Source organism: Symphodus melops, assembly GCF_947650265.1.
Source record: "Symphodus melops genome assembly, chromosome: 4".
NCBI classification, from domain to species: Eukaryota; Metazoa; Chordata; class Actinopteri; order Labriformes; family Labridae; genus Symphodus; species Symphodus melops.
Genome location: NC_136694.1, coordinates 610,891 through 622,504, shown reverse-complemented (window position 1 = coordinate 622,504; position 11,614 = coordinate 610,891). Strand labels below are relative to the sequence as shown.

The 11,614-nt window shown below is 38.7% G+C and overlaps 1 protein-coding gene and 1 long non-coding RNA gene across 2 annotated transcripts in view; one reads left to right on the top strand and one right to left on the bottom strand.

Moving 5' to 3' along the window:
• LOC306822720 (V-set domain-containing T-cell activation inhibitor 1-like) overlaps positions 1-11,614 on the bottom strand; it is a 134,239-nt gene that overhangs the window by 71,675 nt on the left and 50,950 nt on the right. The gene's annotated exons all lie outside the window — the stretch shown is intronic.
• Positions 238-1,692, top strand: LOC306822750. The gene is made up of 2 exons (XR_013778943.1): positions 238-717; positions 1,001-1,692. It is a non-coding gene; the product is annotated as an uncharacterized lncRNA (long non-coding RNA).

The window sequence follows — 11,614 nt, the reverse complement described above, 5'->3', positions numbered from 1 at the left end:
AACATCAAACCTTGTTCACCTTTCCGTCCAGTCGATGATTTGGGAAGGGCGTGAACGACGGCGATTTCCTGTATCTCTGCATACGGAGCAGCTCCTGTGTGTGTGTGTGTGTGTGTGTGTGTGTTCACTGAGAGAGGTAGATGAAAATTTGCATCTCAAAGTAAATCGCCCCGAGCTCTTTCCTCCTTTCTGAAAGGTGTTGTCTCTGTGTTCTCTCATCCTAGTGTTCTGTTGGTTTCTGTTGGTCAGCAGGCGAACACGGTGAATATTGTTTCATATTTTTAAACAATGCTTTTATTTAATTGTTTGCTGTCATACGTTAAATACGTTGTCAGGGTTTAAACTTTTATTTTTTCATCCTTGTAGTTTTCACGGTGTCACTATCTTCTGCGAAGATTAAAACTATGGTGGACATCAGAATGATTCGTGGAGCTTTTTTTGACCAGCAGTTCCACACACACTGTCCATTGTTTCAAAAAGTCCATCTTAAGATGAAGTTTAGATTTAAATCAGGAGTTCTTCTTGATGCTGATATGCAAATGTGTTGACGTCATCCCTCACCCTCCCTGCCAGCTATGCACATGTGGTAGAATCCAAGCATGTAGCACTTGAACGCAGCTCTCACCTGTCCCCTCCCCCCTCTGCTCATGAATCAGACACACACTGATCAGCCTATTGAAACCACCTGGGTGGCTGACATTTGTTTGGTGTCTCTTGGTGAGTAGAGCTGGCATGGCAGGTTGAACTGGTTTGTTTAAACACACACTCATTCTTTGTGCTGCAGTGGCTTGTTGTTGTCTGGCTCTCAACACCTTCTAGTTCCCTGCGCTGATGAGCAGGGTGGCTTAGTTTGAATTGATAGTTTAACCAGAGTTTTTATTAATGGCCTGTTTCCAGTTTTTAGGTGGCTTTAACTGCTGCTGTTTGCTCTAGTTTTTCCACCAACTGAATTTGCCTGTCCTTACTTTGTTTGGTTTAATGAGTTGTGCTTTTCTTTCAGCCACTGAGCCACTATGTTTAGAGGCTATGTACCCAGGGTGAGGTCCCTCCACTTGGCATGTGAGCTAAGAGCACTGAGTCACTAATAGAAGACACTGACGTTGTGGTTTGCCGTGCTGCACAACGGTGAGTATATGGTGGCACCGCCACACCTTCCTCAGCGTAGTCTGCCTCTTAACTAGGTGGCTTCAGCTCCGTTTGGGTTCATTTCTTTTTTTGATGATGATTCAGCTGATTTGATTAGTATTTTAATATCAATTGTAATTTTTTTTCTATTCTATATTAAAATAGATTATTTTACTTCCTGTTTCATTGGTAGGTATTTGGTTCTGTTGTGTAACTAGTTTTCAATAAATACCTTTTTTTTACATTGTGCTAAAACACGACTCTGCCTCTTCAGTTTTCAAACGTTTCTTTTATTATTGTGTATATTTATTTTTTAAGAATACTTGTGTATTTCCTGGGCTGCAATTCCCAAGGTGGCGTCGTCAGTTATTGTTTAACATTAGTTTATTTTCCCCTAAAACCAAAATCCCCACTCTGCTACACAAACGTCTTCTTTAACCTGCATTAATTCCCACTGTCTTCATCAGTCAGAGCTACAGGCCTGAAGTTAGTCGCTGTTCTCTCATTTGAACGACTGGAACAAGAATGATGACATGTGGTAAACATGGTTGGTGCTTCTGGGCCTTTCTGTTGCCTCACAGGGATAAATAAAGTTTCTTGAATTTAATTGAATAATCAGAATAAAGTTGAAGCTTCCACGCTTGATTCAACAAATGGTTCATGACTGGAGGCTCCACTGACACATAGCTCGAGTAGGACATCTAGTGGTTAAAAACATGAAGTGCGGTCGAGACGTGTTATTTATTGGTTCATGGATTGTTTTGGATTTGATTCACCATATAAAATCCTGTTCGACACTACATGGTTGTATGGTTTAAAGCTGATGGAATAAAATATTAAAATGAACACTTTACTTTATTATTTAGCACATCTGTTGTCGGCTATATCTCTACTTAGCCTGTTGTCTGGATCTTATTCCATCTAAAACAAGTCTCAACAGCCCGGAGTTTAAAAGATTTGGATTATCGGTGGAAACTGGGGCGGCCAATCACATTTCAAGGGTCCTCTGTCCCCCCTGAGCTGGACAGAGATGCTCATGGTGATCTTGAAGACAGTATGATCACAACCTGAAACATTGAACAAAACAGAAATGAATTCAGAAGATATTGATCTTTAAATACCAAATATGATGGAAAACACCGGAAGTGATCCTTTATTTAGTTATTGGTGTATTTAGTTGATGTTTCCATGTTTATATTTATTGTTCAGAACTTAAACAGTGAATAAAAATACTTTCAGAGAAGTTAATGAGCTGAATAATCCACAGTTCTATCCCGTCATCATTTTACTGGAGTGTTTTTATTGTGAAGGAGGATGACCGGAAGCGTTGCTCAGAGATCTAAAGTGCCGCGTTGGTGTGTGTGAAGTGCAGCTCGCACAGCCAACAGCGGCGTTTGATCTGCCCGTCAGTGACGTCACAGTGGCGTTGGATGTTCAGGTCAACAACTATGAAGTTGAAGTTCTTTATCTTGGGGGCCGAGATGGCGGTGGCGTAGGATGCTGGACGTCAAACTATTTGAGGATCCGTGTGTTGGCAGGCAGAATATGATGAAAGGTTCATGTTCAAATGATAAAATAGTGGCTTTGACACAAAACTATTTATGTTCCAGGACTATTATTCTGTGGAAAAGGAAACAGGGAAAACCGAGACGGTAAAAGTTTGAACGCAAACTAGTGAACAAACCAAGAAGATGACTTCAAACGCTCACAAGAGTGACTCTGAAAAAAAACAGCAGAAGTGAATGTACCAAGTGAGGAAAGCATAACAACTACTCCTGAAGAGACAATGGACACATTTTCAGCCCAGTCCTGAAACTTCCAAGTGGAAAATGTGAACAAGCGGAAGAAACGGGACTCTGACGGGAACGATGACGGTGTAAATGTCTGCGCGGACATTTTGTCAGCTATCCAGGAGCTCTCCAATAAACATGACGAGACGTTCCCTAACATTTCTGAAACAACGTCTCAACACATTGAAAGGCTGTCTTCTACAGTTGAGCAACTGGTAGTGGACATTAATCACCACAAAGACATTTTGAAACGGACGGAGTTAGAAATTGATCAACTGAAAAAAGAGAACTGAATTGTGAGGGCAGGAAAACAAACGCTACAGTTACAGATGGGCAGTGAAACTACACGGAGTCAGAGAGGAGATGGACGAAGACATAAGAGCAGTGGTGATTAACATCCTTGGACTTCATGAATATCTACAGGAGGGTGTTGACATGGCACATCGCCTGGGTCCAAAGAGAAAGGACGGATCCCAGCGGTCCCTCATCATCCTCTTCACACTGCGCCGTATCCCAGATGCTGTTTGGAAGAGTGGCTGCAAGTTTCTGCGGGACAACAAGCTACGACTCACCGAGGCACTTTCCCCGGAGGATCGAATGGCGAGAAAAACTCTGGGCCCTCGTGGAAAATGCATCAAGGAAGGAAGGTAAGAAGGCGTGGTTCCTAGGACCTTCCGCCCTGATAGAAGGGAAGAAGATTGACCATTTAGACATTGATTAAAGCCTTTTCTGCAGACACATTAAGAGTCAGATAGTTTGATATGTTTCCTACATACTGCATGTCCCCTGGTATTTAAAATCAACTACAGACTTACTGCCTATGAACTACTAACCTTCGGTGAACACTGATGAAGAAGGCTGTGTCCAAACAATTCTGCTCCAGTGAAATGTGAAGCAGGGAACTTGCAGTGTTGACAGATGAAGATCTCCATGTTTCCAAACTGTTGATATTAAGGGCCACCTGGTATTGTAGAAGACAGCAGCAGTTGCATTCTTTGGATCAATCCCGTACCCCTATACAATTTAATACAAATGATATTTAGTCCAAGGGGTCCGGGAGGTAAGTGACTCTATAGATATATATGGTCAAACAGCTTTCTTCTTTCTTTTTCTCACTTATACTAATTCATCATTTGCTCATAGCTTACACAGCAAGGTTGCTTAACTATTAGAGCAATAGTGTTTTTGAACAACATGAATCATCTTTAGTTGATATAATTTAAAATGACTGACAGATGGAAAAGGTGTTCTGTTTGGAAAACAATAAGCTGGGGTTAACCCAACGTGTTACACTCTTATAGATTAGTTCCATTAAACTGGATTGTTTATGGTACCAACATTATTTTTTCTAAAGTCACAAATGATTTTGCCTGTCTGTCACTTCCTCGTTCTGTGAATCTAAACAACACACTTCAAAGTTGGTGTTATCTATTTGAGACAGCTGTTTCTTTGTTCTATTCTTTTATTTGGATGGATTTTAAGTTTGATTCTCGAACCTTTATGTCATTGAATGTCAGAGGTATACGCCATTTATTGAAAAGAAAAGCCACTTTTCTGTTCTGTAAGAATAGTGAGGCTGACTTCATATCTTTACAAGAAACACTCAAGAGAGTCAGATGTTCTGTTTTGGAAATAAGATTTACTGGAGTCATGGCACTAACCGCTCTGCTGGAGTTTCCTTTTGTTTGCATAAATTTAAAGGGGAGATCTTAGAGATGGTGTCTTCACATGATGGTCGATGGATTTTCATCATTTTCAAGCAAGATAATTCAAGCTTTATAACATGTAACATGTATGGGCATAATTCTCACTCGTCCAATAAGAAACTTTTTAGTCAAATAACTTCAGAAGTAAAGGAGCTACTACACAAATATCCTCACTCATATGTAATTGTAGGTGGTGACTTCAATGAGTGTCCTGATGATGCAATGGATCGATTCCCCCCAAGAATATGTCGATCTTATCTTCACAACAATCTTGTTTCCAAACTTTGCTCAGATCTCTCCCTGGACGATACGTGGCGTTTTTTGAACCCAGATATACAAGATTTGACATGGTCTAAGGGTGACCTCTCATCTAGATCTAGGATTGATCTTTCTTTAGTTTCTTCCTCAGCACTTCACTATGTGAAAAATGTCTCTCATTCTTTTGCTCCATTGTCAGACCAGAAGAAAATCACTCTGGAATTAGGGAGCTCGCAGAGTGTACGACTAAACTACGAGGATACAGGAAATGTAATAATGCCCTGCTTGAAGATAATTGCTTTAATGATAGTTTAAAAAATCTAGCAAGTGAAATGTTTGATATAACTGCAGACAATGAATATACACACAAATGGGAGTACTTGAAGTTTAAGAGGAGAAGTATTGCTGTAAAGAGAGGTGAAGAGTTAAAATCCCTCAAACATCAAACAGAAGCTGAATTACTGAACAGAATTGGTCTCCTCTTATCTAAACCCAGTTTATCTGCTGAAGAGGAGTTAGAAGTGAGGGAGACACAATTAAAGATAGATCAGATTTATATTGAGTTAGCCAAGGGTGCACATGTGAGATCTAGAGCTAAGTGGCTGGAAGAGGGGGAAACAAACTCCAACTATTGTTTTAGCTTTAGAGAAAAGAAATGGTGAAAGAAAGTCACTAAGTGGGCTTAATATTAATGGTAGTAAATGTACGGATCCAAAATGAACAGCTGATTCTGTGTTTTCATTTTATAGTAACTTGTACAAATCAGAATTCAATAATCGTCATTGTGAAATGTTTATTGGGAAAGTTAAAAACACACAGTTAGAATTAATGAGGACTTGGACAGAACGTGTGACTCTAAGCTGACGGGAGAAGAAGTCAAAGCTGCTCTTTTCTCAATGAACAAAGGTCAATCCCCAGGTATAGACGGGACATGATTCAGGAAGCTTTCTTTTGTCTGTACTGTGAATGTGTGGGCCAGGGAGAGATGAGTACAACTATGAAACAAGGCATCGCTCATTCTGAAACCACATCAACTTATTGATCCACCTATTACTCTCCTTACTATTGATTACAAGATTCTGGCATCAGTTTATGGCACTAGGTTAAAAATGGGTCGGGTTTCATCAAAGATAGACACATAAGTAATAACATCAGACTGATTTTAGTTTTATTAGACTCTGCAGATTCAGTACACTCAGAAGCTTACCTTCTCTGTTTAGACTTTAAAAAGCCTTCGACACCATTGAACATTTCTTACAGAATGTCTTCAATTGTTTGGTTTTGGAAATCAATTTATAGATACTATTACAATGTTTTATAAAGGAATTAATATCTCAGTGATTATTAACCACAACACCTCTCATAGGTTTGATATACATCGTGGTGTTAGGCAAGGATGTCTGATTTCACCTTTTCTATTCATTTGAGTTGTTGAATTACTCTCATTAAATATAATACATGATACAGATTTCAAAGGTATCTCTGTATTTAATAGAGAAATAAACATTTCTCAACTGGCCGATGATACGACCCTTTTCCTGAAAGACAAAGAACAGTTGGTTAAAGCTATCGACCTCGTTAAACACTTTGCATCAGGCCTGAAACTCAACGTATCTAAATGTGAATTATTGCCCATACACAATACCATACTTTCATAGATAATATCAAAACTACGGTTAAATACCTGGGCATTCATATAACAACACATTTAATAGCAAGGCAACAACTGAACTTTTCTGGAAGAATGATGAAAACTAGGGACATGTTGAACCTTTGGCTTCAGAGAGACTGAACATTATATGGCAGGGTCCTTTAGTCAAAGGCTGAAGGCATTTCTCTTTTTGTTTATCCATCTCTTTCTCTCTTTGTGAATGATGCCACTGCTAATGAAATGAACAAGCTGTGTATGGACTTCATGTGGAGAAATCAAACACACAGACTTAAAGATGCAGTTCTATCTAACAGCAGAGCGGAAGGTGGTCTTCAAGTGCTTCATTTCATTGATTGATTATAAATACGTTTAAAATCAATTGGTTAAAAAGATGTTTGACACATCAACATTCATTGTGCTTCTTCATCCCCAAACATATTTAGAAAAAGATCGGTGGACTTGCTTTCGTTTTAACTTGTAACTATTCACCTGACAAGCTTCCAGTCACTCTGTCTACATTTCATCAGCAATCACTTCTTTCCTGGAAATTGAGCTTCACTCACTATTTTTCTCCTCACCAAACTTTGCTATGGAATAACACACGTATAACTATAAGGAATAAATCCCTCTTTTATTCCACATGGTTTGAGAGAAGTTTAAATAATATCTTGTCTGTGTTGGATGAAGATGGTCTTGTCCTCTCCTCTGAGACTTTTATATCTCCTCATCATTTTCCTCCCTTACAAAGAATACAACTCAGTGGTTTACTTAGTTTAACGAGAACTTATCTGTGTGTGACAGAATGACACCAGAGATCTATTTCACTCTTGAATGGTTTAAACATAAAAGACAAGAAACAATAAACATATAAGAAACATTTTTCAAGATAAAAAGAGGTTTTCTCCACGAGGAACATTTTACTGGCGATCTCAGTTCGAGGACATAGACTGGGGAACAGCATGGCTGTTACCTCATAAATACTGCATTCATAACAAAGTCAAAGAAACTCAAAATACTACATCAAATATATCCTGTCAATTGTCTCATTTCCAAATGTCTGGATGTGGACAGCTCTTGTGTTTTTTGTGGGCAGGCTGATGAAACTTTAAATCATCTGTTTTTTGAACGTCAGGTCACGATGAAATTCTGCTCGGACTTGTGTCGCCATGTTTTTACCCGTGTTAAAATGTCACACCGTTTCACCCTAAAAGATATTATATGTTATTATGAAAATGAGAAAAACAAATATCTTCAACATTTAGTTCATTTTTTTATTTTGTTGGGTAAATATTTTCTGCATGAACACAAATGTTCAGCCTGGAAGCCAACCTTCCCTCATTCTTTGGTTGAATTTAACTGTCTTCATAAATCCTTAACCCTGGTTAAAAATAAAAAGAACATAAAAAAATATTTGATGTACTCTGACATTTAATGAAGTTGACGAGTGTAAAGATTGTTAAATACACTTATGTGCTGACATAAAGATGTTGTGTTAACTATAAACATGTATTTATTTAGTTTTTCATTATTTATTTCTACGTTATGAAATGTCATGAATGTCTTCAGTAAATTATTTACTTTTTTATTGTTTCATTTTGATTCATTTGCATCTATGTAACAGCTCTTTTGTATTGTGTTCTGTGGTTGTGTTTGACATTGTTTGTAAATTGAATAATTAAATAAAGTTTATTTGCTGTCGTGTGTCTCTGCGTCGTGACTCGGTCTGGAATAACGTCTGCTGATGGAAACGCTGAGAAAAGTAACGGCTCATATTTACTCTGAACTGTTTGAGATTGAAATGGATGAAAAAGAAATGTAAATAAAAAAGTTCCAACATGAAGAGACAGAAAAGTAGGAAGACTGTTAGCATGGATATTTAGCTCCGTTTGAAACTACAGGACATTAATACAGTAATATTCAAAGAGCGCAGGTGACGTCATCATGTGAAAACAGACATGCGCAGTGTGAGGACGGTCTGTCCGGGAGGACATGTTGGAGGGCGTCTCCTCCATCCTGCAGAGAGAAAAGTGCAGCATCACTCACATATGATGGAGCAGGATTAATGAGAGAGAAGACAACATGGAGGAGAGTCCACTGTGTGAGGGAGTGGGACACTTTAATGAGCTTTTTAATGAAGGATGAAAGAAGAGTGTGAAGAAATCAAACTAACAAGTTTCACCTCCTTCTCCTCACAAATGTCCCATTCTGCTGATTCAGAGACGCGTCTGAATACTGATGGAGACATTCACTCGTCTGTGTCCATGAGTGGGACATGTTTGTTGTTTCATGAAGACATTTAGCTCCACAGAGATCAACAGTGAGATGATTCTGATCATAAAGTGACTTTAGATGATCACACACACTTCCATCAATGTGCTCTCTCTTTATTTTTCTGCGTGTGAACAAAGTGATTCATGGTGATGTTTGTGTCTCAGGTCCAGTGGTGGTGACAGAGGACAGTGATGCTGTGTTACCATGGAGACCAAGCTGTTTGACTGGAAGAAAGACGGTCAGGAGGTGTTCTTTTACAACGGAGGAGATTATTACGGTCACGGCATTTCAGGTCAAGACAAACAGTTTGAAGGTGGAGTGTGACATTTGAAGGAGGAGCTGAAGAACGGTAACGCCTCCATAAAGATCAGGAAGACCAAGGTGGCCCACAGTGGAAACTACACCTGTATTCTTCCTGGTCTGCAGCCCAGACAGATGTTCCACATCAGGCTGGTTGTTGGTGAGTTTTCTGCTTCAGTCGGACGTGTTTGAAGAGTCCCAGGTGGATTTCAAAGAAACATGTGGCAGGTGTTCATCCCCACAGAGCTGCAGCCACATCTGGAGAGACACAGTTTGTATCATGTGATCCATCATGTGACTGTGCACGACCACAGTTCAGCTCCACACACATTATAAAGGCAGCACCTTTAGATTCTTCCTCCAGGAAGTGAAGAGGATCATCTGTCCCTCTAACATCTGATGTCTTTGTCCCTCCAGGTGCCGTCTTCACCTCTTGGTGTTTGATGCTTGTTCACAGTCTTTTATTCTTGTGTTTCCTCCACATTTTAAAGGCTTTTATTCTGAAAACACGAGGAGCTGATACGTGTTCTTTATATGACGGTAAAGCAAACACTCTGAGGTGTCATCAGGTGTGTCCGTGTTCATTAAGCTCATTAAAGAGTTGAACAGATGAAGAATTAAACAGACACTAATGAACATTTTCTTTCTTTTCTTTCATTTCATTTCATCTTCCAGATCCAGAAAACTCCGTCATCATTCTGTCCATCAGGCTGAAAGTCACATGACTTGTCCTTCCACTTGTCTTTAATGTGTGTGTGTGAAGTTTCATGTTGACACACTGAACAGGCTCAGAGAGATTTGACAAAGTGCAGTTCAGAGTGTGTCCAGCAGGTGTCCACAGAGCTCTCTAAAACTCCTCCAAAGTGACAGAAAGAAGTTCATTAAAGTCTTTATGACGCTGACAAAATGTCCAAATGTCTTTTGTAAAGGAGTGAAAAAGCAGAGCATATTTCTACAAGAGACTCATTCATGTGAAGAGGATTCTACATTTTGGAAGAATCAGTGGGGAGACGACATGGTCTTTTCTCATGGCAGCAATCGATCCGGAGGTGTTGCTGTATGTTTGAACAGGTTTCCTGGTCAGGTAGGAACATCGAGATGTGATACTAATGGTCACTGGATCGCACTATAGCTGTACATTCAGAAGGTTCACTGGCAATCTGATCAATATTTATGGTTACAACAATGTTGCTCAAAACAAATATTAGAATCTCTTACAGAAATAATTGTTGAATATAAACAGAAGTGTGCCATAGGTTTGACTTTAATAGGTGGAGATTTTAATATGGTGCCAGATGAGAGGCTAGATAGATGTCCATCTAAGTATAATGATTACCACCACAACACTGTGATGAAGGATTTTATAGAAGCTCCTTAATGGATGTATGGAGAGAGAAAAACCCGTCTTCCAGACAATTCTCCTTTATTAAACCCAATGGAAGATTAACATCTAGAATTGATCTTTGGTTGACTCATGCAGAAACCTTGGGTTTAGTTTCCAATGTTTCAATATCAGCTGCTCCTTTAACTGATCACAGTGTGATCGATTTAACGTTAAGGACACAAAATCACCCTAAGAATAGGAAAAGTTGGAAATTTAATGCAGAACTATTAAAGTCAGAAGAATATGTGGAGAAAGTTAAATCTTTGTTAGTTGAAATTCTAAATAATTCAGAAATTAAAACTTACTGTAGAAAGTGGGAATATTTTAAATACAAGGTGAGAAGTTTATCCATTGAATTTAGTAAGTCCAGATGCAAACAACAAAGAGAGAAGGAACATGAGCTGGTTCATGATATCAACAGTTATTGGCAGAAGGTTGATTTGTCAGATGAAGAAACAGCTCAGATGTTGAGTCTGCAGGATAGTTTAGATGAGTTATTATAAAAGCACACGGTGCGAATGTTAGATCGAGAGCTAAGTGGACAGAACAAGGGGAAAAGAATACTTGTGATTTTTTTGGTCTTGAAAGAAGACGACAGGAACGTAATAGTATCGATGTTTTAATGGTAAATAATAAAGAATGTTCTGATTCTAAAATCATTTCAGAGGAAATTCACCATTTTTATTCAAAACTATTCTCTTCATCTTATTTGGCTGGGGACTCTGTTTCTTTTCTTGAAAGTATTAAACTTCATATTCCTCAAGTTGATTTAGATTTGAAGGAAATCTGTGACTCAGAGACATCAAGGAATTAGAGACGGCTTTAAAACAAATATCAATAAACAAGGCTCCAGGCCAGGATGGACTCACTTCAAACTTTTAGACATTTTTCTGGGAGAATATTAGTATTATTAATATTATTAATGTAGTTAGCTTGTAGCATAACGTTAGCTTTTTACTTCTCTCGGCTGCATTAACTCTTCTAACGTCATATAAATGATGTTCATCTGTAAAGATTATCCCACTGAACAAAACAGCTACACATCAGAAACGTGTGTTTGACACAGAGCTTATTTTCTGCAATGATCCAAAATCCAATTCAAAAATCCCATCGGTGAATTTCCGAAGGA